General features: G+C 43.9%; 1 long non-coding RNA gene across 1 annotated transcript; it reads left to right on the top strand.

Annotated features, from left to right (window-relative positions):
• Positions 1 to 601: 601 nt before the first annotated feature.
• LOC133384358 (uncharacterized) lies at positions 602 to 1,811 on the top strand. The gene is made up of 3 exons (XR_009762527.1): positions 602 to 687; positions 824 to 855; positions 942 to 1,811. It is a non-coding gene; the product is annotated as an uncharacterized LOC133384358 (long non-coding RNA).
• The last annotated feature ends 4,278 nt before the right edge of the window (positions 1,812 to 6,089 follow it).

The raw sequence follows: 6,089 nt of genomic DNA, 5'->3' as shown, positions 1-6,089 counted from the left end.
ATTGTCACTGCCGATTATCTATAAAAACCATACCACATGAATAGTCTAATCAAGATCCAAACACATTGTTTGTGGTATACAATATACTACATCTTCACTTTCTAATTTCTTATGCGCCATTTCATGAATATAACCTCCTAGTGTGAGCATCTAGGAAGTTTGGTAATGTATGATATTATGTATCAGTTCTAAGAGATCATATACACCAGGGATGAAGAACCTGTGGCCCTCCAGATGTTTGACTCTACTCCCACCGGCACCAGCCAGTGTGGCTGATGGTCAGAGGCAATGAGAGTTAATGTAGCCCATCAACACCTGGATGCCTATTAGGTAGGTAGAACTATATCTATCCTGTTCATAGATTCATTTATTGGTTATTCCTAGCTATTGTCTGAGAGTTGGTTTGGCTCTGTTAAAACGGTTCATGATTGTTTATATATTGCATTACATGCTAAGTTCTGTAAATTGAAATTTCTGTACTATGTTAAGTACTGACAGAATGAAGCCCATATACAGGGGTGTTAGTATTGCATCAGTCTTGGATGATTAAACATTGCATCATCCTCACACTGGATGCTGAGTCATTTTAAAAAAAACAAATCAGCTTATTTTTGGCGTGGATTTAGAATAGGAGGCATATGCATGCAGAATAGGAGCAAAAACAAGAGAAAGAAGTAGAACATTTGGGTGAGTAAACTTTTCATGGATTATTGAGGCAAATTTCACTTTAAATTCTTGTTTGAATTGGAATATAATCCTGAGTGGTTATGTTTACATAGGCTTGTATCTTGCTGCATTATGGATTATAAATTATTTTTCATAGATGATATCTGCAGCAGCAACTTAGTTCACATGGTAAGCCTAATTTTAAGTTTATTAACATGAACTGGTATATCCTTTGATGTTAATAAAAACTATTTTTTATTCTTTATATTTTTAAGTATTGCCTTATCTAAATCCCTGCACAAAGAGAAGCTCTCCGAATAGATGCTACTGAAGAAGACTTTTTCAAGTCAAGACACGTCTGTCAAATTATTTGAGATTTGTGGTCTATTTTATCTTCGCATTTTTTACTTCTGTATTAGAATACCCTTGTAATTTACTGCTGTGTTGTCATTGGGAGTGCATGTACATCTTGTCAGCACAGCAAGCAATTTACATCACAATTTGTGGGAGTAAATTGCATGCACATTAGAATTTAGTCATTATTTGCATGCTATTGGCTATCAGCCATAGCCTACATTATGATTTTCCACTATTTATTTCTGCATAATTTTCAGTAATACATCATGTTTTGATTAGACCTTGACTTCATATGTTCATTTGTATTTGGTTATTGGTCAGGGAATAGGTTCTCCACGTTATATTTTTGTTCACTTCATATTTTGGACCTGCAACTCACCTGAGCCAAAAAGAGAGAAAATTCTTTGGACAAATATGAACATACATCTTTGAGCTTGTTGAAGGGGGAGGGAACAAGCCCCAAAGCTGCTTATGACCCTGTCATAGTTCTGTTAAGAAGCTCATCTGTAGAAAAAGCTGAGGACACATGGATTTGGAGCGGTGTGGCTATGCATTCCTCAGCCAAAGGTAGCATTACCTAAAGCAGCTATCTAAGCCAAACAGAATTCTGCTCCATTGTTTTAAGGACAGGCCACACCATGCTTACCATTTCACATTTTGGAATTTGGGGGTTCTGATTTTTTAAGACAAAATTTTGTCTTAAAAGTCTTTTAAGTTGAGACCTATCCCAGCCTGCGTCTGTGTTGTTTCTTTAACCCTTTTTTTAAAGATGTCTTTAAAGCTTTTTTAAAAAAATGTTTTTAAAGTTGTTTTGTTTTAATGTATTTTAAGGTCTGTTTTTATGGTGTTTTTAGTGCTTTTGTTTGCTGCCCTGGGCTCCTTCTGGGAGGAAGGGTGGGATATAAATCAAATAATGAATAATTAAAATAAATAAAAATGGCTTGGGGAATTTTTAAGATTACTGTGTTTATTTTATTGTTGTGTTTATATTATGAACTGCCTTGAGGTTTCCAAAAGGTGAGATATAAATGTATTAAAGGACAGGGTTATCCTATGAGAATATGTGTGGGGGGGGGAGGGAGAGGAGATGCCATGGTGGAACTATCACTCCTTTCGAAGCCTTGCTGGCTTGAACCCAGAACAGGAGGCAAGGGACCTTTTCCTTACACTTTCCTTACATTTAAAGATACAGAAGACCTCTTGGAGGCTGGGCTGGCAACCAAGAGGTCTTCTGTATCTTTAAAAGTTGTGCAGGGGGAAGGGGGAATTCCACCTTGTGCTTTTTCCCATTACAGAGTTGCAAGAACACCTGCACTTGGCTGTCTTTCTCTCTCCTAAAGATACAGGATCAGTCTCAGGCCAAGAACCTGGCAACCCTAATGGGGAACCACTGTCAAGGCAGCCCTGTCACGGCTCTCCACCAACCAGGCAACTCCCAGTGGCAGCACCACCAACAGGATCTCGCCTACCAATTGTAGGGACCATGATTGTTGATATAGCGGAAGGCGGACTTTTAGGTAGTTGGGTGTCACACATTCCAGTGGGTGCTCTTCAGAGCTGAAGTCCCAGGAGATGGAAGTCTTTCAGCAAAGTACTTACCACAACAGACAGGTTTTCACAGACAAGCACCTTCAAAACAGCATATGAATTAAATGAATAAACTACCCTGTTCAGCTGCCCTGGAAAAATTAAACTCCTTATATTTTGAAAAGACATCATCATGGGCTGCAAAGAGAGACTGAGCGAAGGGATCAAGGCAGTGGTAAATGCTTCCTTGGAAGAGGGTGCAATGCCATTAGCCCTTAAGGAGGCGGTAATAAAGCCCATTCTGAAAAAGTCCTCCTTGGATCTCCAAGAGTTGAACAACTTTCGCCAGGTCTCTAATCTACCATTTTTGGGCAAGGTGATTGAGCGAGTGGTGGCCACACAGTTACAGACACACTTGGATGAAGCAGATTATTTAGATCCATTCCAATCGGGCTTCAGGACTGGACATGGAACTGAAACAGCCTTGGTCGCTCTGGTGGATGATTTGAGGAGGGCATTGGATAGGGGAGAACATGCATTCCTCGTCCTCCTGGATCTCTCAGCGGCTTTCGATACCGTTGACCATGGTATCCTCTTGGATCGCCTGGAGGGGATGGGAATAGGGGGCACTGTTTTACAGTGGTTCCGTTCCTATCTCTCGGATAGGCACCAATGGGTGCCATTGGGAGAGGAGGTTTCAGACCCTTGGCCTCTCAATTGTGGTGTGCCACAGGGTTCTATCCTCTCTCCCATGCTATTTAACATCTATGTAAAGCCGCTGGGGGCCATCATCAGGAGATTTGGGTTGCAGTGCCACCAATATGCAGATGACACTCAGCTCTATCTCTCATTTAAGTCCTCACCAGAGTTGGCTGTGGATACCATTTCCAAGTGTCTGGAGTCCATAGGTGAATGGATGGGAGGCAATAGGCTGAAACTGAACCCCGACAAGACCGAGGTACTGCTTGTGGGAGACAAGAGAAGGTTGGGAGATATTGACCTGGTGTTGAATGGGGTAAGATTGCCCCTGAAGGACCAGGTTCGCAGCCTCGGGGTCATTCTTGACTCCCAGCTGTCCATGGAGGCTCAGGTTTTGGCAGTGAGCCGGGCAGCTTGGTATCAATTACATCTAATACAGAGGCTGCGACCCTACCTTCCTGCCCATCTGCTCCCACGGGTGGTACATGCCCTGGTCTCCTCTCGCTTAGTCTACTGTAATGCGCTCTACGTTGGGTTACCCTTGAAGACAGTCCGGAAACTACAGCTGGTTCAGAATGCAGCGGCACGTTTGATTAAGAACAGCCGCCGCTGTGATCATATCACTCCAGTGCTAGAAGATCTGCACTGGTTACCAGTTGTTTACCGGGCCCAATTCAAGGTGTTGGTATTAACCTTTAAAGCCCTACATGGTTTCGGTCCAGTTTATCTAAAGGAGCGCCTCCAGCATCATCAAATATGCCGCCTGACGAGATCAGCCTCACAAGACCTTCTCTCGGTCCCGCCAGTTAAAACAGCTAGGCTGGTGCAGACCAGAGAGAGGGCATTTTCAATTGTGGCCCCACCCTCAGGAATTCTCTGCCCTATGACATCCGCCATGCCTCCTCCCTGGCAGGTTTCCGACGAGAATTGAAAACCTGGCTGTTTCGGTGGGCCTATGGGACTTTTGGGTAATCTCATTTTATTCTGTAAAGATGTGGGTGGGTTTTGATTATGTAGAGTTGCTGTTCATTTGTATTTATATGTTATTTTATTCTTTTGTACGTCGCCTAGAGTGGCCGTTTCATACGGCCAGATAGGCGACTTAGAAATAAAATTTATTATTATTATTATATCAACACATTTTATGGCATTTAAGCTGCAAGTACACTTTTATATTTCTCTTCAAACAATATTTGATAGCCAGCCTGTAGAATATGCTATTTATAAACAAAAATTAAAATATTCTTAAAGCTGCATGTACTTTTATTATCATCATCACTGAAATTGTTTAATGATCATGCCTACCAAGATCCTGCTGCAGCAGTGCTGTGTGCACTTCTTGATCTTTTAAACCTCAAGCTAGAAGAGAGGACGGTGAGCAGCCAGGCATCAGAGCTTGGAAAAGTTACTTTTTTGAACTACAACTCCCATCAGCCTCAGCCAGCATGGCCACTGGATTGGGCTGATGGGAGCTGTAGTTCAAAAAAGTAACTTTTCCAAGCTCTGCCAGGCATGGTGCAATACTGCTGAAAGCCATAAGCTCACTCAACTCCTATGATGTACACACACATCCCATTACCCAATACCATTACCCAATATGCAATTTCTGGGCAGCACACAGCAGCACATATGTGAACAGCTCTGGTGGGACTATTCTCATTCTCTGGAATGGTGAGCTAGCAGTTGAGATGGCATGGTCAGGCTTGGGATGAAAGGAGTCCTTTTGAACTCCTCTTACAAGTGTCTGGCCTGCCTTGCAGCTTGCTTGCCTCATACTGCTCTTGAGTAGGTGGGGCAGCAGAAGCAGGAATCCCTTGGAGCTGCAGGCAAATACAGACACCAAAGAAACAAACTGGCAGCTAAGGACATGATGACATGCCGGATCTGCCAGGATACCCCTTTTTGCTAGAGGTGCATGTCTTTTCATGTAGTGGTGGAAGCCATAAACAATTGAGTGTGATTTACTTGCTTTCACTCAGGAATTATGGGCTAGCAGCTGAGATGCAAGGTCAAGATCAGGGTGAAAAGGGCCCATCTGATCTCCTCCTGCTAGTGCCTGACCTGCCTTGCAGCTTCCTCCTCACTTTGCAACTCCTGATGGTTGCGAGGCACTCCAAGGGATTCCTGCTGCTGCTGCCACCCTGCTGACTGGAGAGTTGTGTGAGGCAAGCAAACTCATTCAGTAGCAGCAGGAATCACTTGGAGGACATGGCAACCACCAGGAGTGGAAAAGTGAGGATGGACAAGGCAGGTTCAAAGGATTCCTGCTGCTGCTACCCCACTTGTTCAAGAGTTGTCAGAGTAAGTGGGGGAGCAGTCACTTGCAAGAGCAGCTCAGAAGGGCCCTTTATCCCAAGACTGAGACTTGGTCCACTCTCACTCTCTCTGGAGTGGCAGGCTGGCAGCCGAGAGGGGCAGGGTTGGGGTGGCCCTGTTCCCCATTCCTCTGCTTGTCCTCAAGGCTGCCAGGCACAAGGCCAGGGATATTGTAACTGCTGCACTACTGGATAAGCTTGCTCGCTTCATGCAACTCACAAGTAAGTGGGGCAGCAGCAACATGCAGCACACAGAGCAGAGAACAGAACCCAGGCCCCGCTCAAGATCTAGCCTCATCTCCCCTCTCCCGGGGTTGCTGTAAGTTAATCGTTGGCTAAAAACTTGAAGGGGTGGGGACTTGGAGCAGCAGACTAGCTCATTTCATGGCTCACATTTAGTGACAACATAAAACTTACTCATTTTTTATGAAAGGTATGAGTCCAGGTGCCTGCTAGCCCCGGGCCCAACAAAAAAGGATTGTTTCCATTGATACTGAGTATTATATACAGTTCAGCAGTTATACA

Source organism: Rhineura floridana, chromosome 4 (assembly GCF_030035675.1).
Source record: "Rhineura floridana isolate rRhiFlo1 chromosome 4, rRhiFlo1.hap2, whole genome shotgun sequence".
In the NCBI taxonomy this organism is placed as follows: Eukaryota; Metazoa; Chordata; class Lepidosauria; order Squamata; family Rhineuridae; genus Rhineura; species Rhineura floridana.
The sequence above is the reverse complement of the archived record's forward strand: the minus strand, read 5'-3'. Positions and strand labels throughout refer to the sequence as shown.